This window comes from Scyliorhinus torazame, chromosome 18 (assembly GCF_047496885.1).
Source record: "Scyliorhinus torazame isolate Kashiwa2021f chromosome 18, sScyTor2.1, whole genome shotgun sequence".
NCBI lineage: Eukaryota > Metazoa > Chordata > Chondrichthyes > Carcharhiniformes > Scyliorhinidae > Scyliorhinus > Scyliorhinus torazame.
The window spans coordinates 19,351,291-19,377,158 of NC_092724.1; the positions used below are offsets into that span (position 1 = coordinate 19,351,291).

Consider the following 25,868-nt stretch of genomic DNA (forward strand, 5'->3'; position numbering starts at 1 on the left):
ATAGGGCGGAGTGGATCGGTGCAGACTCGATGCGCCAAATGGCCTCCTTCTGCGCTGTAGGAATTCTATGAATGTGGAACTTACTACCATAAAGAGTAGTTCAGGTGAAAATTAGATACATTTAAGGGAAAGCTAGATAAATAAAAAGAAATAGAAGGACACGTTGTTAGTTTTGGATGAAGTAGGGTAAGAGGATTCTGGTGTGCAGCACGAATATGTACAAAAAATGGACCCGCTGGGCCAAATGGCCATTTGTGTTGCAAATTATATGCAATTAAGTTCTGTATTGCAGCAACCAGGGTACAAATTCACAAATGGATATTAACCTCCGAAAATCTTGCAGCAGCTCCTGGCTGCTCTGAAATCATAACTGAGCATTTCCTTGCTTGCGGTGATAGGAAAGTTGGGTTAAATTTTACATTCTATGCATTCCCTATTCCCAGTTTCTGGCTGAGGGGGCTGGATGATCCATGACCAGTCACCCAGAGCCAGAAAGGGTGTGGAAACCAGTGCCAATTTCCCTTTCCCGTCAATTAGGTATTGCATCACGATTGGCAGCCTGCCATACTGGGAAGGCCTGACTACTTCAGTGAGGTTAGATTTCGTGAAGAGGGCCTGTGTGGCAGAGAAGGGATTGCTTCTTTTTCACGGCATCTGTAAAAAATAAATAAATTCCAAAACCTGTGGTGTACACCCAACACATTTTCCAAATTGTGTTACCTGGAAATTAGATTTTGGAAGCAGGTCAAGGCCACCGTGAAACTGACCTCCAAGCCAAGTGAGCAGAGAATTACCAGCCGAGGGTTGGAATTTCCCCTCTGACTCGACAGCACAAAGCAGAGGAAAGGCAGGAAAGCACACAGATAGGACAGTCACAACAGCAGAGTTGGGGTTCCCAGGCAGCCATTTTAGTTCTCTCGAAAGGGACAAAGCCTTCACGAGGAATGGAAGTCTAATGTGTTGGACAGCAGACGCAGACTGTAGCCACTGGGTTTTACACGGAACGGAAGGAATAACCCAAATTAACTTGCACATTCACTTATTTTAACAGTGCAACTACAAACATTTGTTTTTAATTTCCTTTCTGTTGCATATCAATAAAGCCACCTGCATTCATAAAGCTCCTTCTACATCCTCAGCATATTCTAAAGCTCCTTCAGCCAACACAGTAGTTTTGAAGTGTAATTGCTCCTTATTTAGGCAAACATGGCAACCAATTTTTGTGCAACCAGTTCAACAAACATAAATTTAGTTAAATGGCCAGTTAATCTGTTTCACATGGTGCCGGTGAGTAGAGGGGATGGCATGATGGTTGGGATACCCAAGGGACCCCCTGCTCTCCAGTTCAAATAGAAACTTTACATACACATGAACAAGTAGACCTCGTGTTGGTTTAACATTTCATCCGAAAGTCAGCATCTCCAAAAATACAGCACCATGAATATTGCAATAACGTATCAGCCATGATCATATGCTCATTCTGGGGTGGGGCATTAGCCCCTTGAGCCTCCTCTGCCGTTCAATAAGATCATGTGTGACATTCTACCTCAACTTTACCTTCCCGCACTATTCCCATATCTCAATTTTATTACCCAAAAATCTAAGCACTCCATCTTGAATTTACTCAAACACTGAGCATCCACCGCTCTCTGGTTTTGGGAATTCCAAAGGTTCACAAGCCTTTGAGTGAAGCTGTCTCTCAGAATCCTAAATGGGCCTATCCTTTATACCATGTCGCAGATTCCCCAGCTCGAAGAAATATTTTCTCAGCACCTCCCCTTTTTAAAAGCATTACCCGGCCGAGGATGCACAAGTACAGCCCCACCGGGGTGGGGGGGGGGGGGGGGGGGGGGGGGGGCATGGGGTCATGCCTGGACAGTAGTCTGGCAGAGCAAGCCCATTGTGAAAAGTGGTCTGCAGTATCAGCAGGGAGGAATGTTTATAGATACGAATGTGATTCGCAATGAGAACAGATTTTGGGTGTTGCTTTTATGGAAAGCATCAGATAAGCAAACTCATGGCAACTATCCCTCCTGCACGGCCTCAGTTCAACAACATGAATTGAACTAAAACATGTGAACTCAGTGGTTTAAAGAGAAATTGAAACTAATCTTGCCATGTAGCGTTGGAACAGGGTTGGTCTTCTACTTCAATCCACTTTGTCACCCTATCCCCACCATCTTTTTAAAAAACAAACTCCAATTAAGAGGCAATTTAGCATGGCCAATCCACCACCCTGCACATCTTTGGGCTGTGGGGAGACCAATGCAGACACGGGGAGAATGTGCAAATTCCACACAGACAGTGACCTGGGGCTGGGATCAAATCCGGGTCCTCAGCGCCGCGAGGCAGAAGTGCTAACCACTGTGCCACCATGCCTATCCCCACATCCTTGACCCCTTCTAAAAATCTGTCGAGCTCAGCCGTGAACTTAAGTGACCCTTCTGGGTGAAGAAATTTCTCATCTCAGTTCTAAATAGCCAACTCCTCATTAACTCCTGGTCCTGGACTTTCTTGCCAGGGACACATCCTCTCAGTATGTGATGCACCTTGGATGTTTTACTTCATTAATGATGCTGTATAAATACGAGTGGTTGTCGTTGGGTTGGCATCAGAAACGACGCTCCAATCAGCTGTCCAACAAAAACTTGTTTGTGCAAAGCTGTGGCTAATACCTATCCTCCTATATGCCTGCGACACGGACAATCCACTCCAGACATATTAAGCAATTGGGCAGGTTCCACATGAGATGCATTTAGAACATCATGGGCATCAAATGGGCGTTCCCAACATTTGAGGTACTTCACAAAGTGGAAATATCTGAATTTGAAGAACTTATCAGAGCTCAGCTCAGACGCAGTGGACATGTAGTACGTATGACCGATGATAGAAACATGGCAGTCATGTTGTTACGATCTGGTTAGGGACCATTAACCACGTTTTAACCATTAGAACTATGTAACAAGATTCAATGTTTTTAAAGAAAAGGTAGCTTTATTGTACATATAAAAGACAACCAAAACATGCACTATTAACTTCACAATATGGTTTATAACTACGTATAGTTATAAACTTTATTTCTTACATCCCAAGAATCCTCTTAATACTTGATATCTTGGGGATTACTTACGTCGAAGCTACACAAAAGTATGTCACAGTCCTCTGGTAACTACTAATTCTCCTCAGCTCCAGCTATTCTTGGATGTATGGCTTTCATAGCACGGCAGCACAGTGGTTAGCACAGTTGTTTCACAGCGCCAGAGTCCCAGGTTCGATTCCCCGCTGGGTCACTGTCTGTGCAGAGTCTGCACGTTCTCCCCGTGTCTGCGTGGGTTTCCTCTGGGTGCTCCGGTTTCCTCCCACAGTCCAAAGATGTGCAGGTTAGGTGGATTGGCCATTCTAAATTGCCCTTAGTGTTCAAAAAGGTTAGGTGGGGTTGCTGGGTTACAGGGATAGGGTGGAGGGGTGGGCTTAAGTGGGGTGCTATTTCCAAGGGCCGGTGCAGACTCGATAGGCCTAATGGCCTCCTTCTGCACTGTAGATTCTATGATCTCCTACCACTTGACTATGGATGCCTCAATTCCTTGTTCTGGTTGCCTTCTTAATATTTTCATGCAATCTGCTGGGTGTTTTCTTTTGTCACAAAACTTTTGAGGACCACTGTTGATTCTTCCAGAAATTTCAAACTAGCAATCTTTCAGCTTCTGTTCACTTGAAAATTCAAACTAATGATGAAGTTAGTTATTTTTCTGCTTGCCATGTAGGCCTACTGTCATTTACTTGGGATACCTTCTGTCAATGAACTACAATCCACCTACGCCAGGTCCAACCTGCAACTAACTCAGAAACTCTGATAAAAACTGAAACCAAAGAACGTCCCTAGGCTCCACTCACCTCCATGACAATTGGGCATTCTCGGAGATTTCCTCAAAAAAACATTTAGGTTAAGATTCCCTCATTTAAAATTCATTCTTTGATCTGATGATAATTAATTGATTTTACAACCCTTCAGGATTTACAATTCTTTTCAATTAAGTTAGTTCTAACTCAAAAACAAAAATATAACTGAACTGCACTGACATCACATCTTCAGCTCTTTACTTAAGTAAGTCCACCTGCTGTTCTATGATCTTACCTTTCTGCTTGTTAACTGCTTAAACCAACACGACACCAACCTTTTACAAGCAATGGATGCCAAGCTTGTTTAAATTGCATTTACCCCATTTAGAAGTTATTTTTAAAACACATGAACCATGAACTAGATACTTGCAACATGGGGTAGCACAGTGGTTAGCACTGCAGCCTCACATTAACAGGGACCTGGGTTCAATTCCAGCCTTGGGTTACTGTCTGTGTGAAGTTTGCACTTTCCCCGTATCTGCGTGGGTTTCCTCCAGTTTCCTGCCACAGTCCAAGGATATACAGTTTCGGTAGGTTATGGATTACAGGGATAGGACGGGAGGTAGGGTGCTCTTTCAGAGGGCCGTTGCACACTCAATGGGGCGAATGGCATTATTTTGCACTCTAAGAATTCTATGGTTCTAACGATATATCCACAACTTACACTTGGATACTGTCTGTGAGGTAGGCCAAGATTAAGGTTCAAGGATTTCTTGAAGGTGAATCTCAGAGAAATGTGGTTTGTCCATCATGGATTGGGAGAAAAATGTCAAAACAACTACCTGGGGAACAATCCCAAGTACTGGCCTGGCTATCCCAACAAAGAAATCAGCCAATTCACTCCTACCCTGCACTGTGGAGGTCTACAACTGGGCTGCACAGTCACATTAGAACACACAACAGATTACTCCATGTACACAATAAACAGCCATTTTCGATAACAAAGAGAAACCAGCAACAACAAATCAGCTGCAGTAACCTGCTGCCCCAAATACATAATCACTACGCCTGTTTAAAACAATTATTCAATGCTTTATTTTGTTTTTTCACGAGATGCGGGCATCGCTGACAAGGTCAGCATTTGTTACCCATCTATAACTCCCTTGAACGGAGTGGCTTACTAGGCCATTTCAGTTAAGAATAAACCACACTGCTACGGGACTGGAGTCACATGTAGGCAAGACCAGGCAGGGACAGAAGATTTTCCTCTTCCCTAAAGGACATTAGTGAACTATATTCTCCTGAGGATCAGCAATTTTAAGCATTGTAACTTGGGAAAAACAGGCAGTAACCACAGAGAAGCATACATATGTAGGACATGTTAGTTTTATATTTACTGACAAGATCGATTTGAAACATCAACATGGAAGCTTAGAGTTCCAGTTTTCAATCCTTCTCCTTCTAGATATAGAGCCCCAATTCCACCAGCTAGTCACTAGGATAACTGATCACAGCAGAGACTGATTGTGTCCTAATCACGTACCCACCCACTTCCTTCCTGGCAGAAGACACTGAATAGTATCAGGAGTAGGAGAGGTAACAGAGTTTGGCTCCCTAACACAGTGGCTATTGTGCCATCCTCAAGTCAGATCAACTAACCACGCAGGCCAGTAGAAACCAAAACTGGATCTTAACCAGCAAACTTTCTAACAAACGTGCGCCCTTCGGAACAGTCAAGCAACTTATCTGAAGTGGCAAAATTAGCCACATAACCCTTATATTTGCACTGCACTTTTAATGTAAGGAAATGTCCCAAGTGCAACATCTAACCCTAAAATCCAACCTGCTCTTTCTTGTAAATATTTGCCCATGTCTTTTTTTTAAATTTCGAGTACCCAATTCATTTTTTACAATTTAGGGCCAATTCACCTACCCTGCACACATTGTGGAGGCGAAACCCGGGCAAACACAGGGAGAATGTACAAACTCCACACTGACAGTGACCCAGAGCCGGGATTGAACCTGGGACCTCGGCGCCGTGAGATAGCAGTGCTAACCACTGCACCACCAAATATCTGTCCATTTCTAAATTGCCAAAGGCTTCCACAAACCCAATCTCAGGCCCACTTTTGGACTGCTTCAGGTGCTTTCCAGGTCAAAGACACACCGAGTTAATGAAAGCCAAACCACAAGTACTTTCTTCTCTACAATCATCTTATCACATTTTTAAAAATACTGCAGAACTAAGAATGTCTCCAAGACTCAGTTGAAGTAAAAGTGATCCACACAAGCCAGGTCAGAAGTTGATTTCTGGCTCTATATCGGTAGGTGTCAAGTTTGCTTGCCTTGCCCCAGAGCAGCACCTGAAACTAGTTTCAGTTCTCCCAGGCTGGGGGGAGGGGTTAATCAGCTATGGTACCCATTTACTCACCAAGTTCTAGAAAATACACAGGTTGAGAGCAGCATCAGGCTCATCTCTGATGTCTTTCAGTGGAAATGCCAGGAGTGAAAGTGCATCCCAATACAATGCTTTCAGGTCACAAATTGGTGCTGGGGAGGATGGCAGGGTTGAGGAGAGAAATAATATTAGGGACTCATATAAAATATCCATACATACATACATGAATAAAGTTAAAGGAAAACTGATGTAGTGATGGTAGCATCTGAGGGAAGCAAAGATAAGATCAGCCTCATCCACTAACAAACTGACCACTTCCACTGCTTTCAACCGCTGACCAGATTCAACATTGTATTTAGTCTTCAAAGGAGTCGAATGATAAGGAAGAGAAAGAGGCGAGAAGATGGTGAGGCACAGAGTTACTGGCCTCAACGCCTGACTTAGACACTGGGGATTCCACCAGCACTGTGCTGCTGTTTTATTTGAAGTCAACTCTGCTCAGACTTGCAGGAGAGGAAGAAATACCCGAGTTGGTTACAGGCTCTACCCTGAGGATGGACATGAGCATACCAACATCAGGCTTCACAACCCAGGCCAAAAATAGATTTCAATGTTTCATAACATACAAATTAATGCAGTGACAATATTGCTGACAATACAAAACACACAGGTGGATGAACAAATTACACTGCAGACCAAGGGGAAATCACATAAGATCCAGGATAGGGAAAATTCCACGTAAACATCTCCCCGCTACCTAGACAGCAGTGTTTGACCTACACATGCCATTTTGAACAGTAAGGACTGCTTGGTAGCACAGCTTAAGAGTTCAATTGAAACCACCCAGAGATTTTAATGATGGGTTCTGGAGATACCCCAGAAGAAAAAGGATAATTCTATAAACTCACACCTGCTTTCACATTAATCTAAAACATCAAATGTATAGATTTGGTGGGTGTAGTAAACAACAGTTAAGTGAAGGAAGAACAGCTGCTAGGGTAGTTCCTAAAATCAAAGAGACCCATTTGCCACATCCTGTTGTACATGGTGGAGGACAATTGAACAACTAGGGAGGAGGTTCCATGAATATCCCCATTCTAAATAATGGCTTGGCCCAGTAAATGCAAGAGACGAGGTGGAATCATCTGCAATCTTCACCCAGAGTTCCTAATGAGTGATCCAATGCGGCATCCTCCCAAAGTCCCCAGCATCAGTAATGTCAGTCGTCAGCTAATTCAATGAACTCCACATTATATATCTGATCTACACCATGCATATTGGACACAATAAAGGCTATGCACCCCAACATCCTAGCTGTAATGCTGAAGATTTGTGCTACAGAACTAGCTACACCTCCACGCTAACTGTTCCAGTACAGCTATGAGACTGGCATTTACCTGATAATGAGGTATATCTCGTCGACAAAAAGCATATCCAATCCAGCCAATTACCACTTTATCAGCCTATTTTCAAAAAGTGTTGGAATGCATCATCAACAGTGCTATCAAGCTGCTCACCAATATCTTGATCACCAATGCTCAGTTTGATTGCTGCCAGACCTCATTAAGCCTTGGTTTAAACCTGGACAAAAAGGTCTGAATTCCAGAGGTGATATCATAGGGATTGCCCGAGACATCAAAGCAGCAGTATATTGAGGTTGGCGACAAGGAGCTCTCACAAAATTTAATTCAACGGAATCAGAGAAAACGTTCCACTGGCTGGAGTCATACCTAACACAAAAGAAGATAGTGTGGCTGTTCAGGAGCAATCATCTCAAGCCAGGACATAGGAGTTCCTCACAGGAGTGTCTTCGGCTCAACTACCTTCATCAATGGCCTTCACTTCATCCCAAGGTCACAAGTGGGAATGTTAACTGATGATTACACAATGTTCAGTACGATCCGTGACTCCTCAAGACACCGAAGCAGCCTGTATGCAGCAAGGACTGGACAACATTCAGGCTTGGGCTGATATGTGATAAGTAACATGCGTGCCATACAAGTGCCCCATCACCAACAAGAACGAACCTAACGTTGCCTCCCTGGTGCCAGGGTCCAGGATGTCTCCGAACGGGTAGAGGGAATCCTGAAGGGGGAGGGCAAACAGGTAGAGGTCGTTGTACATATTGGTACTAACGACATAGGCAGGAAGGGGCATGAGGTCCTGCAGCAGGAGTTCAGGGAGCTAGGCAGAAAGTTAAAAGACAGGACCTCGAGGGTTGTAATCTCGGGATTACTCCCTGTGCCACGTGCCAGTGAGGCTAGAAATAGGAAGATAGAGCAGACAAACACGTGGCTAAACAGCTGGTGTAGGAGGGAGGGTTTCTGTTATCTGGACCACTGGGAGCTCTTCCGGGGCAGGTGTGACCTGTATAAGATGGACGGGTTGCATCTAAACCGGAGAGGCATAAATATCCTGGCCGCGAGATTTGCTAGTGTCACACGGGAGGGTTTAAACTAGTATGGCAGGGGGGTGGGCACGGGAGCAATAGGTCAGAAGGTGAGAGCGTTGAGGGAGAACTAGGGAATAGGGACAGTGTGGCTCTGAGGCAGAGCAGACGGGGAGAAGTTGCTGAACACAGCGGGTCTGGTGGCCTGAAGTGCATATGTTTTAATGCAAGGAGCATTACGGGTAAGGCAGATGAACTTAGAGCTTGGATTACTACTTGGAACTATGATGTTGTTGCCATTACAGAGACCTGGTTGAGGGAAGGGCAGGATTGGCAGCTAAACGTTCCAGGATTTAGATGTTTCAGGCGGGATAGAGGGGGATGTAAAAGGGGAGGCGGAGTTGCGCTACTTGTTCAGGAGAGTATCACAGCTATACAGCGAGAGGACACCTCAGAGGGCAGTGAGGCTATATGGGTAGAGATCAGGAATAAGAAGGGTGCAGTCACAATGTTGGGGGTATACTACAGGCCTCCCAACAGCCAGCGGGAGATAGAGGAGCAGATAGGTAGACAGATTTTGGAAAAGAGTAAAAACAACAGGGTTGTGGTGATGGGAGACTTCAACTTCCCCAATATTGACTGGGACTCACTTAGTGCCAGGGGCTTAGACGGGGCAGAGTTTGTAAGGAGCATCCAGGAGGGCTTCTTAAAACAATATGTAAACAGTCCAACTAGGGAAGAGGCGGTACTGGACCTGGTATTGGGGAATGAGCCCGGCCAGGTGGTAGATGTTTCAGTAGGGGAGCATTTCGGTAACAGTGACCACAATTCAGTAAGTTTTAAAGTACTGGTGGACAAGGATAAGAGTGGTCCGAGGATGAATGTGCTAAATTGGGGGAAGGCTAATTATAACAATATTAGGCGGGAACTGAAGAACATAGATTGGGGGCGGATGTTTGAGGGCAAATCAACATCTGACATGTGGGAGGCTTTCAAGTGTCAGTTGATAGGAATACAGGACAGGCATGTTCCTGTGAGGAAGAAAGATAAATACGGCAATTTTCGGGAACCTTGGATGACGAATGATATTGTAGGCCTCGTCAAAAAGAAAAAGGAGGCATTTGTCAGGGCTAAAAGGCTGGGAACAGACGAAGCCTGTGTGGCATATAAGGAAAGTAGGAAGGAACTTAAGCAGGGAGTCAGGAGGGCTAGAAGGGGTCATGAAAAGTCATTGGCAAATAGGGTTAAGGAAAATCCCAAGGCTTTTTACACTTACATAAAAAGCAAGAGGGTAGCCAGGGAAAGGGTTGGCCCACTGAAGGATAGGCAAGGGAATCTATGTGTGGAGCCAGAGGAAATGGGCGAGGTACTAAATGAATACTTTGCATCAGTATTCACCAAAGAGAAGGAATTGGTAGATGTTGAGTCTGGAGAAGGGGGTGTAGATAGCCTGGGTCACATTGTGATCCAAAAAGACGAGGTGTTGGGTGTCTTAAAAAATATTAAGGTAGATAAGTCCCCAGGGCCGGATGGGATCTACCCCAGAATACTGAAGGAGGCTGGAGAGGAAATTGCTGAGGCCTTGACAGAAATCTTTGGATCCTCGCTGTCTTCAGGGGATGTCCCGGAGGACTGGAGAATAGCCAATGTTGTTCCTCTGTTTAAGAAGGGTGGCAGGGATAATCCCGGGAACTACAGGCCGGTGAGCCTTACTTCAGTGGTAGGGAAATTACTGGAGAGAATTCTTCGAGACAGGATCTACTCCCATTTGGAAGCAAATGGACGTATTAGTGAGAGGCAGCACGGTTTTGTGAAGGGGAGGTCGTGTCTCACTAACTTGATAGAGTTTTTCGAGGAGGTCACTAAGATGATTGATGCAGGTAGGGCAGTAGATGTTGTCTATATGGACTTCAGTAAGGCCTTTGACAAGGTCCCTCATGGTAGACTAGTACAAAAGGTGAAGTCACACGGGATCAGGGGTGAACTGGCAAGGTGGATACAGAACTGGCTAGGCCATAGAAGGCAGAGGGTAGCAATGGAGGGATGCTTTTCTAATTGGAGGGCTGTGACCAGTGGTGTTCCACAGGGATCAGTGCTGGGACCTTTGCTCTTTGTAGTATATATAAATGATTTGGAGGAAAATGTAACTGGTCTGATTAGTAAGTTTGCAGACGACACAAAGGTTGGTGGAATTGCGGATAGCGATGAGGACTGTCTGAGGATACAGCAGGATTTAGATTGTCTGGAGATTTGGGCGGAGAGATGGCAGATGGAGTTTAACCTGGACAAATGTGAGGTAATGCATTTTGGAAGGGCTAATGCAGGTAGGGAATATACAGTGAATGGTAGAACCCTCAAGAGTATTGAAAGTCAAAGAGATCTAGGAGTACAGGTCCACAGATCACTGAAAGGGGCTACACAGGTGGAGAAGGTAGTCAAGAAGGCATACGGCATGCTTGCCTTCATTGGCCGGGGCATTGAGTATAAGAATTGGCAAGTCATGTTGCAGCTGTATAGAACCTTAGTTAGGCCACACTTGGAGTATAGTGTTCAATTCTGGTCGCCACACTACCAGAAGGATGTGGAGGCTTTAGAGAGGGTGCAGAAGAGATTTACCAGAATGTTGCCTGGTATGGAGGGCATAAGCTATGAGGAGCGATTGAATAAACTCGGTTTGTTCTCACTGGAACAAAGGAGGTTGAGGGGCGACCTGATAGAGGTATACAAAATTATGAGGGGCATAGACAGAGTGGATAGTCAGAGGCTTTTCCCCAGGGTAGAGGGGTCAATTACTAGGGGGCATAGGTTTAAGGTGAGAGGGGCAAAGTTTAGAGTAGATGTACGAGGCAAGTTTTTTACGCAGAGGGTAGTGGGTGCCTGGAACTCACTACCGGAGGAGGTAGTGGAGGCAGGGACGATAGGGACATTTAAGGGGCATCTTGACAAATATATGAATAGGATGGGAATAGAAGGATACGGACCCAGGAAGTGTAGAAGATTGTAGTTTAGTCGGGCAGTATGGTCGGCACGGGCTTGGAGGGCCGAAGGGCCTGTTCCTGTGCTGTACATTTCTTTGTTCTTTGTTCTTTGTTCTAACCATTTCCACTAGATATTCAACAGCACAGGAGGCGTAATAGAGACAGAAAACCCTCATCACATTTAAAAGTGCTTGATGTGCATTTGAAGTGTCGTGAATTACATGGCTATGGCCTGCCCGTAAGCTGCAAAGTTGCATTGGGCTGGATGCATAATATTCCAGTCAGCACAAGCATGATAGGTCAAATGCCTTCCTTCCGTATCGCAAATTTCTATGATTTACCTTTGTCAAATTCCCCACGAGCACCCCAAGGGTTACCATTGACCACCTAACTGGACTGCTCAGAACTGACTGGGTCCTAAGCCCTGGAATTCCCACTGTAAACCCTCTCTGAAATGAAAATCGCTTATTGTCCCAAATCGGCTTCAAATGAAGTTACTGTGAAAAGCCCCTAATCGCCACATTCTGGCGCCTGTTCGGGGAAGCTGGTACGAGAAGCTCCTTTAAGACGTCTGTTGAAAGCTAACTCTTTGACCAAGCTTTCAGCCACCTTCACTAACATATCGCCATGTGTGGCTCAGTGTCAAATTGTATTTTATAATGCTTCAGCTAAGCTACAACACAAAGGCACTATACAAGCAGTGTGCTTATGTAGTTACATTGTATACCTTTTAAAAAATATATATTTTATTCAAATTTTTCGGCCAAACAAAACAATACAAAGGTTTTCCTTTTTTACAACAATAAAACAATATAAATAACAGTGACCGTTTTAACAAGTAAATAAATAATATATAAACTAAATGGCAACTGCCATAACAAAAATAATAACTCTCCAGATAATAAAATCAAACAATCCAATATACATAACCAAATACAAATATCTATACAAAAACACCCCTGAGGACCCTCCCGAGCACCTCCCACGAACCCTTTAGTGCGAACTTTATCTGTTCTAGTTTTATAAACCCCGCCATATCATTTATCCAGGTCTCCACGCCCGGGGGTTTGGCTTCCTTCAACATAAGCAATATCCTGCGGCGGGCTACTAGGGACGCAAAGGCCAAGACATCAGCCTCTTTCGCCTCCTGCACTCCCGGCTCTTCTGCAACCCCGAATATAGCCAACCCCCAGCCTGGCTCGACCCGGACCCCCACCACCTTCGAAAGCACCTTTGCCACCCCCACCCAGAACCCCTGCAGTGTCGGGCATGACCAAAACATGTGGGTGTGGTTTGCTGGGCTTCTCGAGCATCTCCCACACCTATCCTCTACCCCGAAAAATGTACTGAGCCTTGCTCCGGTCATATGCGCCCTGTGCAAAACCTTGAATTGTATCAGGCTTAGCCTGGCGCACGAGGACGACGAGTTTACCCTACATAGGGCATCAGCCCACAGCCCCTCCTCAATCTCTTCCCCCAGCTCTTCTACCCATTTCCCCTTCAGCTCATCCACCATAATCTCCCCCTCGTCCCTCATTTCCCTGTATATATCCGACACCCTACCATCCCCCACCCACGTCCCTGAGATCACTCTATCTTGAATCTCCTGCGTCGGGAGCTGCGGGAATTCCCTCACCTGTTGCCTCGCAAAAGCCCTCAGTTGCATGTACCGAAATGCATTCCCTTGGGGCAACCCATATTTTTCCGTCAGCGCTCCCAGACTCGCAAACGTCCCGTCTACGAACAGATCTCTCAGTTGCACAACCCCAGCTCTCTGCCATGCTCCAAATCCCCCATCTATTCTCCCCGGGACAAACCTATGATTATTTCTTATCGGGGACCGCACCGAGGCTCCCGTCCTTCCCCTATGTCGTCTCCACTGCCCCCAAATTTTTAGCGTTGCCACCACCACTGGACTTGTGGCGTATTTCTTCGGGGAGAACGGCAACGGCGCCGTCGCCAGTGCTTGTTGGCTGGTTCCTTTGCAGGACGCCATCTCCAATCTCTTCCACGCCACTCCCTCCCCTTCTCCCATCCACTTACACACCATTGAGATATTGGCGGCCCAGTAGTATTCACTTAGGCTCGGTAGTGCCAGTCCCCCCCCTATCCCTGCTACGCTGCAAGAACCCCCTCCTCACTCTCGGGGTCTTCCCGGCCCACACAAAACTCATGACACTTTTCTCAATTTTCTTGAAAAAAGCCTTCGTGACCATCACCGGAAGGCACTGAAACACAAAAAGGAATCTCGGGAGGACTACCATTTTGACCGCCTGCACCCTACCCACCAGTGACAGGGGCACCATGTCCCATCTCTTAAAATCCTCCTCCATCTGTTCCACCAATCTTGTTAAATTAAGCCTATGTAGGGTTCCCCAACTCCTGGCTATCTGAATCCCTAAGTACCGGAAATCTCTTGTTACCTTCCTCAGCGGTAAATCATCTATTCCCCTGCTCTGCTCCCCCGGATGCACCACAAACAACTCACTCTTCCCCATATTCAATTTGTACCCCGAAAATTCCCCAAACTCCCTGAGTGTCTGCATTATCTCAGGCATCCCCTCCACTGGGTCCGCAACATACAGCAATAAATCATCTGCATAAAATGATACCCGGTGTTCTTCTCCTCCCCGGAGTACTCCCCTCCACTTCCTGGAGCCCCTCAGTGCTATGGCCAGGGGCTCAAAACGCCAATGCAAACAGTAACGGAGACAGGGGACACCCCTGCCTCATCCCTCTATGAAGACGGAAGTAGTCAAACCTCTGCCTGTTCATGACCACACTCGCCACCGGGGCCCTATACAGCAGCTGTACCCATCCAATAAACCCTTCTCCAAAACCAAATCTCCTCAGCACCTCCCACAGATAGTCCCACTCCACTCTGTCGAATGCTTTCTCGGCGTCCATCGCCACCACTATCTCCGCCTCCCCCTCTGGTGGGGGCATCATCATTACCCCTAGCAACCTCCGTATGTTCGTGTTCAGCTGTCTCCCCTTAACGAACCCAGTTTGATCCTCGTGGACCACCTCCGGGACACAGTCCTCTATCCTCGTCGTCATCACCTTGGCCAGGAGCTTAGCATCTACGTTTAAAAGGGAAATGGGCCTGTAGGACCCACACTGCAGCGGGTATTTTTCCTTCTTCAAAAGGAGCGATATCGTCGCCTCCGACATAGTCGGGGGCAACTTCCCCCTTTCCCTGGCCTCATTAAAGGTTCTCGTCAAAAGCGGGGCCAGTAGGTCCATATATTTCCTATAAAATTCCACCGGGAATCCGTCCGGTCCCGGGGCCTTCCCCGCCTGCATGCTCCCAATCCCTTTTACCACCTCCTCCATCTCAATCTGTGCTCCCAGTCCCGCCCTCTCCTGCTCCTCCACCATCGGGAATTCCAGCTGATCCAGGAAACACATCATACCCTCCTTCCCTTCCGGGGGCTGAGCCTTATATAACCTCTCATAGAATGCCTTGAACACCCCGTTCACTCTCTTCACTCCCCGTTCCATCTCTCCCTCCTCATCTCTCACCCCACCTATCTCCCTCGCTGCTCCCCTCTTCCTCAATTGGTGGGCCAGTAGCTGACTCGCCTTCTCTCCATACTCATACTGTACCCGGTGTGCCCTCCTCCACTGTGCCTGTGTAACCTTTGTCTTTCCCTGTACAGTCCCTCCTCCGGTGCCTCTGCATATTGCCTGTCCACCCTCAAAAGTTCTTTCAACAATCACTCCCTTTCCTTACCCTCTTGCTTCCCCTTATGTGCCCTTATGGATATCAGTTCCCCTCTGACCACCGCCTTCCAGACCACTCCCACCTGAACCTCTCCATTGTCATTAAGCTCCAAGTACCTTTCGATACACCCCCTCACCCTTAAGCATACCCCCTCATCCGCCAATAAGCCCATATCCATTCTCCAGAGTGGGTGCTGTTCTTTTTCCTCTCCTACCTCCAGGTCTACCCAATGTGGAGCATGGTCCGAAATGGCTATGGCCGTATACTCCGTCCCTGTCACCTTCGGAATCAGTGCCCTTCCCAAGACAAAAAAGTCTATCCGTGAGTATACTTTGTGAACATGGGAGAAAAATGAGAATTCCTTACTCCTAGGCCTACTAAATCTCCAGGGGTCTACCCCTCCCATCTGCTCCATGAAGTCCTTGAGCACCCTGGCCGCTGCCGGCCTCCTCCCGGTCCTGGACCTCGACCGGTCCAGCCCTGGATCAAGCACCGTATTGAAGTCTCCCCATTACCAACTTTCCCGCCTCCAGGTCCGGGATACGTCCCAACATACGCCTCATAAAATTTGCATCATCCCAGTTCGGGGCGTATACGTTCACCAGAACCACCGCCTCCCCTTGCAATCTGCCACTCACCATCACATATCTACCCCCACTATCCGCCACTATGGTCATTGCCTCAAACAGTACCCGTTTCCCCACTAAGATAGCCACCCCCCTATTCTTCGCATCTAAACCCGAATGAAACACCTGCCCCACCCATCCTTTACGTAGTCTGACCTGGTCTATCAGTTTCAGATGCGTCTCCTGCAACATAACCACATCTGCCTTTAATTTCTTTAGGTGTGCGAGTACCCGTGCCCTTTTAATCGGCCCGTTCAGCCCTCTCACGTTCCACGTGATCAGCCGGGTTGGGGGGCTCTTTACCCCCCCCCCTTGTCGACTAGCCTTTTTTAACCCAGCTCCTCACCCGGTTCCCACGTACCCGTAGATCCCCCCGACGGTGCCCTCCCGCCTTGACCACCCCATCCCATAACAGCTCCCCCTTCTTACATTGTATACCTTGTGTTGCCCTATTATGTATTTTCTTTTATTCCGCTTTCTTCCCATGTACTTAATGACCTGTTGAGCTGCTCGCAGAAAAATACTTTTCACTGTACCTCGGTACAAGTGACAATAAATAAATTCAATCCAATCCGGGGCTGTTTAGCACAGGGCTAAATCGCTGGCTTTGAAAGCAGACCAAGGCAGGCTAGCAGCACGGTTCAATTCCTGTAACAGCCTTCCCGAACAGGTGCTGGAATGTGGCGACTAGGGGCTTTTCACAGTAACTTCATTTGAAGCCTACTTGTGACAATAAGCGATTTTCATTTCATGAGAGCTGCGTACTGGTGTAGCAACCGATACAGCCTGAACGCAAGTTGGTCCCTTTAAAGTTTTTAGTACCATTTACATACACATGGTAACTTAAAAGGCTCACACACAAAGTGAGATGCATTTTATAGTGAGGACTACAAAATTAGCCAGAACATTTCATTTAATCTCTCATTGTTGTTGGGCCAGCCATATAAATACTGGTCACGGGCTGGGTATTGTGCAGAAAGAGACCCATCACCTGACTCCCCAAACCCTCTGAACCATCTACAAGGCAAGACTCAGGAGTTTGGTGAAATAGCTGGGTGTTTAGCTCCAACAACACTCTAGGTTCAATAATGGCCTGCTTGATCTGCGCCCTACCCCTCACCTTGAACTTCACTCTCTCCACACTGAACACGTTGGTTGCAGTGTGTATCACCTAGAAAATGCACTGCAGCAATTCGCCAAGGCTTCCACAACACCTTCCAAACCAGTGTGCCCTACCAACTAGAAGAAAAGGGCAGCAGATTCACGGGAACAGTGGGTGCGATTCTCTGGTCTCCCAGCCGCATGTTTCTTGGCAGCGGGAGGCGGCGTGCTGGTGGTGGGATTCTTTGCTGCCACTGGGAACTCCCACTGAAGCCACCCCACACCATCAGGAAAGCCGCGGGTGGTGGACCAGAGAATCCCGCCACCAGCGAGAATCCTGGACAGCATCATTACCAAGTCACAAACTGTCCCGATTTGGAACAATGTCGCTGTTATCAACATCACGGGATCAAAATTCTGGAACTGCTTCCTAACAGTACTGTGGATGTACTATACCCCATGGACTACAGCGGTTCAGGGTGGTTCACTAACACCTTAAAGGCAATTAGGGATGGATGATAAATGCTGGCCTAGCCAGCAACACTTCCATCCTGTGAATAAATAAGAAAAATAGCATGACAGTAATTTCTGAGCTCAATGCAGAAGCTTACCTGTCTTAAGAAAGTGAACGCCAAGTTAAAATAGTAAGTGACTTCAACTAATCATGCTCAGCTCTCACCCACTGTTAACACTGCAGTTCAAGGCTAGAAATTTGCATTTGACTAATATCATAAATCTCCCAGTGCGAAATTCAGGAATGGAGTCCCCTTTAATAACTTAGTGTTCACAAAGTAGATACAGATGATTGGAGGCAAAAAAGTCTTATCCATTAAGAAAAGCGCTACAGCCTTTTCCGCATCTCCCTCCACACCCTTCAAATATTTCTTTGAAATGATTTGGGTCGGACGTGGAAGGGGGTGATGATCATTGAACTCAATGTAAGAAGTTTGTTTTAGGCACAAGTCTGAAAGTTGCTTTTCACTACTACCCTCTTAAGCTACCATCATTATGTAATTTGAAGCAATATTCCTTTTCTAGGTCAACTACTGTCTTGTAGACTTCTCCTAAAAAGGTTCACAGCATGATAACCAAGCTACTGCTGCCAATAATGTACAAGTCACAGGTCCAGAGTCAGACATAGAGACTTGACTGTACAAGGGTCCCATACCTCTAGAAAATACCGCAATTGTCAGTAAAACCCTTGCTTCCAGTCAGCTGACCCTCAAAACATCCACAACATTGAATGATACCACACCTTCCTGCAGCAGAGTGGCACACAGAAAAGATACAATGAAAAATCCAACCCTAAAGTTCCCAATGTTTAAGTATAGCTGCAAGAGTGGTTAGAGGGTTGTTGGGGTCTTTCAAGGCATTTGGACACCTCAAATGCACTAAAGCCGTGTGATGGGACACCACATCACAGTTAACCTTCTTACAGTGCAGTTTTACCATTCTCTATACAAATTGCAGCAGATCCATGAGCCTTAAAACAGAGTCACTGAAGTGATTGTGGTACCTTGGTTTCAAAGCATCTATAAAAAACTCATTATAGACAAATACTGTTTTGGTAAATATTGTACTCCTCGCTCCCACTATTTGGAGCCGAGGATTTAATGCGGACTTCATTGTCCAACGAATAAGCTTTGCACTCCTTCACAACTAACTGTATTCTCATTGTTTGTCAGAGAGTTCCCAGAGCTTCTCAAATCAGAAAGATCAGCATTTCCTCCATTTCCACATGCCTAGAGAGAATCATCCCAATCTTTTACCATCAAGCCAACCATTTGTCACCAAACAATTCATGAGATCCAACATGGTAATTTGCACTTTAAAACAATTAAATTACCCAAAACGAATTCATTTTCCACATAACTCAAACCAGAAAATATTTCCAATCTGGTTCATTTGAACAATTTAGAACTATGTGAAGCAAAACTCAACGCAATTACACTTGACATGGCAAACAGAAAGGAAAGTAAAATCGCAAAACAGTAAACAACTTTTTTGTAAAAAAAAAGTTATCAGAACAAACTTACCATCAAAACTTCTAAACCGTTAAAGGCCTCAAACAAACTTTAGTCTTTCAAAAAAACTTTTTCAAACTTACTGTAACTTCAAACTGGAAGTTTATCTCCATCACAAAAAGGAATGGATTGGCTTGTTGCCTTAAACTCTATCCCACATTTACCCTGTCAAACTCACCAAATGCAATTGGCATTTCTCTAGAGTGTAGGATTTTTGCCGCAAGTTACTTGAAACACAGAACAAGCAATAAACAATCAGTTCGAACCTTATTCTGATACCTGTTACTTGGCTGATTTCTTCCCTCCAGTGATTATTTGGGCTTTTAGGGAAGGGAGGGGGTTGTTGCAGGGAGGAATTGGGAGGGAACTCCGGGCGATAGCTGTGTATTTTTGTTTTGTTTCCTTTATTTTCTTCCTTTTTCTTTCAGAGAAAATCCATTCAGCTTCAGCGCCTCATGGACGCCGGGATCGAAACGCGCCGGTACGGCCTGCCCACCTACTCGACCCCGAGGCTTCAGGAATGAAGTTAGGCCTCGGGCTTCATAGGCGCCTCTGTAATTCTCTTTTTCTTGAAAGAAAAGTTTTTTTTCTCTAAGGGAATCGATTAAAAATATAATTATATTTCAAGGGGTGGGGGGGAGTTGGGACTGAAAGGGGAGGGGGGAGGGCGATTTTATTTCTTTTCTTGCCCAGTTTCCGTTGCTATGAGCGATGACCCGAATCTCCCCCTCCTTCCACCGTAACAATGGTTAAAATGGAGGCCGACTTCCGGGTCTGCCTCAACCTATGTTGATAGTGGGGCGGTCCCAGAGCTGACTGACACCCGAGTTGTCCAACCATCCGGAGGTATGCGCCCAGCCTGTCCAATCGTAACTTCCAGAACGGAGCACGTCTTTCGACGCAGGCGCCACCCAAGCGTGATGGCGCACGCGTGGGCGGTGGCTGATTGACACCAGCTCTGACCATGGAAAGACGAGCACCCGGGCCAATCAGCGAGCGGGTTAGGCGGGATATTATTGGCGAACGTCAGAAGGCCGTCGTTCGAAAACCTGACTGACATTTGAACTGTCCAGTGGGAGATTCCTGAAGGTGCGGGGGCCCGGCAACCCCCTCATGACGTCAGTCATCACCCGAACATGCTTGTCAATGCCAGGAGGCGGAAGTGATTGACGTCCACCCCGACCAATCGGCGAGTCGTAATGCAACCAAAGGGCCAGTCCTGTAGGGTGGGGGGCGGGATAATATTATCAAGTTAGATTGAATGGCAGAAGGCGGGCCAGCCTGACAGGTGTGGGGTTTCTTAAAGTGGTAAACAGGGTTTCTTCCCACAATTCACTTTGGGTCTGCAATGATGCTCAATTAGGGTCAAAAATGAGGTCATTGTCATTAACCCACTCCTGGCCAAAATTAGGGCCCTGACCCATTCAGCTTTGCAACATAGTGCCTGTAAAACTTCTCAACTTTAGTTTGGTGCACTTTTTTTGTAAACTCAAGTTCAATTCTTCCATTAGCAACATGGAGTCCATGGTGCACTTTTTTTGTAAACTCAAGTTCAATTCTTCCATTAGCAACATGGAGTCCACGGCGATGCCACAATTTTTTCCATTAACATCTCCCATTCAAGAGATAACGAAGCGTTGGCCAACCTCATGAGCATTTTAATGGGCCACTTGGCCTCTTTCTGTATAAACTGAAAAAGTCTGGAAAAACTCAACAGTTCTGGCAACATCTGTGGAGAGAAACAGAGTCAACACTTTGAGTCCATCTGACTTCCTCAGGCCTCTTTCAACACTGTTATCATCCCACGATTGTGTATAAGCTGCCAACCTCAGGTCCCATTCACCGTCCACATTTCCTACTCCCAGTAGTATCGTCCATCTCCAACTCATCACGCCTGCCTCCATTCATTTGCTGCAGGAACCCTCATCCATGCCTTTTTAAAAAAAAACTATTCCAACCTTTGCCTGGATGGCCTCCCACCTTGCACCCTTCATCAACTTGAGGCCATCCAAAAATCTGTTACATGTATCTCAACATGCACAGTTCCATTTCACCCATCAATCTTGTGCTGGCTGATTTACACCGATCCACGGTAAAGCATAGTCTCAATCTTGAAAGTTTCATTCTGGTTTTAAAATCCCTCCATGGCCTCACCCTTCCCTTCCAACCCTCTGAGCTCTGCATAATCCAGCCTCTGGTGCATGCCCAATTTCCATTACTCAGCCATTGGTGTCTATGCCTTTAAATGTCAAGGCCCTCAGCCCTGAAATTACATCCCTAAACCTCACTTCTGCTCCAGCTCTTTTAAGGCCATTTTTAAAAACCAACCTCTTCGACCAAACCTTTGGCCATCTGTGCTTCGGTGTTTATCCAGTGATTGAAAACATTCTTCAGTTTGAACCCAGAGTCATTCTTCACAGCAAGATCCCACAAAGCATCATGATAATGACCAAATAATCCACTTTAGTAATGTGGGTTGAAGGATAAATATTACCCAGGGTACCAGATAGAACTTTGCTAATCTTTAAAATGTGCAATGGGCTCTTTTATGGGGCAGGTGGCGTTTCGGATTTAACCTTGCATCCGAAAGACAACTTGTCTTAACAGTACAGCACTGTGAATATCAGCCTAGATTTTTGTGCTCCCCATATCTGGAGTGAGACTTGAACCAACACCCTCCTGACTCCCGGGCTAGAATGCAACCAGCAACTGAGCCACCAGCTGGGAAATGACATGTCTCACAATGATCACAAATTAAAATTATTAAAAATAGAAGAGCAGCATTATATATTTTGTGAGGGGAAAGAATACTGTTGCTCCAAAGAATTATTCGACCCATTTTCCATGCTGCGTCAGGTCTATTTTAATCCCAATTTCTTGCCCAACTCCATACCCGTTAATACCCTTGTGGTCAAAGTCCAACCCAGAGGTGGGGGGGGGGGGGGGGGGGGACCCTACCACTGAGCCATCTTTTCACCCTTTTAACTATAGGTTAACTTTGCTCCTTTAAAGTCTTTATAAGACTGAGATAATCTCAGTGGGCCATATAAAATATAAAAAGCTTAGTAGCTTGACAGGGTAGATGCAGTGAGACTGATTTCCCTGGCTGAAGAGTCTACAAGGCAGTACAATCTTAGAAGTTGACCATTAACTGAAATGAGAAGAAATTTCTTCACTCAGATGTTGTGAATCTTTGGGATTCTCTACAAAAAGGGGTGTAGATGTGTTTATTTAAGATGAGATTGCTAAGACTTTTGGGCACAAAGGGAATCATGGGGATAGGGCAGGAAAGTGAAGTTGATGTAGATCAGCCATGATATTATTTAGTGGCGGAGCACTGTGATTATGTCTTCAATTGTCAAGGCACCAAGCTCTGGAATACGCCCTGTACAATTCTCCGCCTCTCCTTTAAGACAACACTTATAACCTACCACTTTGACCAAGCTTTTGGTCCTCTGACCTAATATATCCTTACGTAGCTCTGTGTCGTACACTAAATGTGCTAATACATACAAGTTGTTGGAGCAGGCCAGGACTCCTGTTCATACTCATGTTATTTCCAGTCTTTCACCGAGATTCTATCATCCAAAACATTGACGTCCTCTTGGTGATTGGAGCATAAATGCTCACTTCTTCCCCTCTTTCAATTTCTCTATTTACTCTCCCAATTCAAATATTTGCTTAATTTTTGATCTTCTGTTCGGTTGAAGGGTCTCTGCTTAATTGTTACTTGTTTCTCCCGGCACAGAATGTTCACTTTTTAAAATGTTTTTTATTTAAAGAGTACCCAATTATTTTTCTTTAAGGGGCAATGTAGCGTGGCCAATCCACCTATCCTGCACATCTTTGGGTGGGTTGTGGGGTGAAACCCATGCAGACACGGAGAGAATGTGCAAACTCCACACGGACAATGACCCGGGGCCGGGTTTGAACCCGGGCCCTCGGTGCCGTAGGCAGCAGTGCTAACCATTGCGCCGCCCCGCAGAATCCTCGCTTGTCAGATCATATTACAGAATCGTACAGTATTGGAGGCCATTCAGTCCACTTCTTGCAAGAGCGATTCAATTTAATCTCACTCCCTTGCATTTTTGTTCCTCGTCAAATATCTATCCAGTTTCCTTCTGAAAGTGCTTAGGGTATCAGCTTCTATTGCCCTTTCAGGCAGCATATTTACATTCCATATCACAATTCATTGTGTAAGAAAAAATTCTCACCTCCCCTCTATTTTTTTGCCAATTATTTTAAATCTGTGCCCTTTGATTACTGATCCTCCTGCCAGTGGAAATGTTAATTTTCTTAGCAAAACACTCATCCCCCTACAAAATATCCCATTTTCATCTTGTGGTTGTTTGATTCCAGCAGCATTCTTGAAAGTCCATCAGGTAGGTGATATTTTATTGCAGTCTGTTTATTATTATCCCTTTTAAACTGTTCTTACTTTCATGAAAAAAATCAAAGCATTTTCCACTGACTATAGAATATTGGAAGAGGGGGAGGTCAATCAACCTTTCAAGCGGTCTCTGTCTTTTATGGGGAGGCAGTCCAAAGATGTGCGGGTTAGGTGGATTGGCCATGCTAAATTGCCCTTAGTGTCCAAAACATGTTAAATGTGGGTTACTGGGTTACAGGGATAGGAGAGTTACGTGGGCTTCAGTAGGGTGCTCTTTGTAAGGGCCGGTGCAGACTTGATGGGCCGAATGGCCTCCTTCTGCATTTAAATTCTATGACTCTATGAGTGGTGTAGCGGTATTGTCGTTGGACTAGTAATCCAGAGGCCCAGATGATGCTCTGGGGACTACGTTCGAATGCCGCCATGGCAGATGGTGAGATTTGAAATAAAAGTCTAAAGATGACCATGAAACTATTGTTGATTGTCACAAAAAAACACATCTGGTTTAGAACAAAGAAAAATGTGCAGCACAGAAACAGCCCCTTTAGCCTCCAAGCCTGCCCCGACCATGCTGCCTGTCTTACCTAATGCACTTCTGGTGTCCGTATCCCTCCATTGCCATCCTATTCATGTATTTGTCAAGGCACACCTTAAATGTCACTATCCCACCTCTGAATCCACACAGGATTCCACCACCCCCTCTGGCAGTGAGTTCCAGGCACCCACTACCCTTTGTGTAGAAAACCTTCCCTTGCACCTGTTATGGGCCAGGGTTTAGAGAACCCCAAAGTGTATCACAGAGTTCACCTGACCCACAACTTTTAATAGATTGTGGTACGGGGAGCACACGGCCCACTCTACAGGTGTGGTACAGCAGAAATGGAAACGTATTTTTTAAAGCAAAACAATGTTTATTATATGAACTCAAGTTAACCTTTTTAAAACATATAGTGAACATCTTAGCAACCATTAATTCAAATACAACCCCCAAAGAATACAACTCTAAGTAATGCTTAATAACTTCCCAAACAACATCCAGAAGACAGAAGAAACACCTTTCAACAGAAGCACATTAGGTTAAAGTCATTACTGTTCTTAGTTTTAAATCACCAGGATTGATTTACAGTCTTTAGATTACAGAGAGATCTCCATACACCTTCCGGCTGTGACTGCAGCTATCCAGATCTGAAAACTAAACTAAAACCACCCTGCAGCCTGCTCAAAAACGAAAGTAAACAGCTGATAGGACAGCCCAGCTCCACCCACACTCTTGACATCACTGCAGTAGTATGAGCAGCCAAACATTTCTTAAAGCTACATTCTCATGACACCTCCCCCCCAAGAAAAAAAAACCCATCAACTTCAAGATGGTTTCATTTTTCACCTTTTCACTATCCTTTAAGAAATGCACACAGTAAATATACTTTTCGTTTCAAAAAACACTCAAACAGGTATAATAATATAGTCCATTTTTTTTCCTGTTCTTCTTCCAACTGAAATCTTTCTCGATTGACAGCTTCATTGAACAAGAAGGTCTTTGCACGATCCGTCCATTTCTTTACTCCTCGGCATTTCTCTTTAAAGTCAGATACTTTAGTTCAATCTGATCGCAGAGCCCCTTGTAATTCTCCCAACACAGGAGCATTGGTTATCACAGCTTGCAGGCTTTCAAATGCCTGTTGAAAGTCCGCTGTCCATTGAAATTTTCGACGTTTCTTCAGCAAGTCCACCAGTGGAGCAATCACACTACAAAACTTTTGCACAAATGTTCGATCAAATCCACTCATGCCAAGAAATTGCATTATTTCCCTTTGTCTCGAGGGTATCGAAAACTCCTGAAGGAAAGTGACGTGGGCTTTTCCAAATTCACTTTTGGCTAGGTTTATCACCAAACCCGCCTCCTGAAGTCGATCGAATAACTCCATCAGATGTTTTAAATGTTCTGTCCATGTCTGGCTGAAAATTGACAGATCGTCAATGTATACCGCACAATTGGGTAATCCTGAAACAACTTTGTTAGTTAACCGTTGAAATGTGGCTGGGGTGTTTTTCATGCTAAATGGCATAACTTTGAATTGGCATATACCATCTGGAGTCACAAAAGCTGAAATCCCCTTCGCCCATTCGGATAAAGGAACCTGCCAGTAACCTTTAAGTAAATCCAATTTGGAAATAAAACGGATTGTCCCACTTTCTCAATGCAACCCTCCAAATGTGGGATAGGATAAGAGTCTTGTAACTGCATTAACCTTTCTATAGTCCACACAAAACCGTTGGGTACCGTCTGGTTTTGGTACCATCACTATGGGGGAGCTCCATTGGCTGCAACCCACTTCAATTATGCCATTTTTCAGCATACTCTCAATCTCTTTGTTAACCTGTGACAATTTTAAAG

General features: G+C 45.5%; 1 protein-coding gene across 7 annotated transcripts in view; it reads right to left on the bottom strand.

The window, feature by feature from the left end:
- Window positions 1–19,827, bottom strand: part of gatad2ab (GATA zinc finger domain containing 2Ab) — a 160,072-nt gene extending 140,245 nt beyond the window's left edge. For 5 of the 7 annotated variants that reach the window (XM_072482310.1, XM_072482314.1, XM_072482313.1 and 2 more), the window contains exon 1: window positions 19,363–19,827. The gene's annotated coding sequence lies outside the window, so the exon portion shown is untranslated. Of the gene's footprint in view, window positions 1–19,349 lie in introns of all 7 variants that reach the window. The other 2 variants (XM_072482312.1, XM_072482305.1) reach the window with 1 other exon arrangement.
- Between the last annotated feature and the right edge of the window lie 6,041 nt (window positions 19,828–25,868).